The sequence below is a fragment of the Halyomorpha halys genome, unplaced genomic scaffold, assembly GCF_000696795.3.
Source record: "Halyomorpha halys isolate HHAL.00 unplaced genomic scaffold, Hhal_1.1 Scaffold86.1, whole genome shotgun sequence".
NCBI classification, from domain to species: Eukaryota; Metazoa; Arthropoda; class Insecta; order Hemiptera; family Pentatomidae; genus Halyomorpha; species Halyomorpha halys.
Window position 1 is genome coordinate 622,062 of NW_027115494.1, and position 491 is coordinate 622,552.

Below are 491 nucleotides of genomic sequence, written 5' to 3' on the forward strand. Positions count from 1 at the left end.
ATAGATTTATTTATTGATAGATATTACAATCTGCCACACAGTTGTGGGCAATAGGTAAATTAAACAATGATAGCAACTGTTGTTTTTTATATATCGTGAAAATAATAATTTATCTACACTGATGATAGTAATTGTAAAGATAACAGGAGTAACATGAAAAATTTAAAGTGAAATAAGGTAATTTAAAAATCTGAAGTGAAAGTTTACAAAATAAAATAAAAATATACATAAGTACTAGGTAAGCTGTAAAAAGAGGTACACAAAAAGATTAAAAATAAGTAATAAAGTATAGAAATGAGTAACAAAATGTGTGATATAATTTTAACAATATAGCTGATGATAATGATAGGTGAAATAAGTTCATAGAAACATGTGAAGTAAAAGTTTACCCCCAAAAAAAGTAAATGTGAAAGTTAATAAAAGATAGAAAAATAAATATAAGTGAATGAAGCGATAGATAATTTAAGTGATAGAGAGATAACAAACAGGTG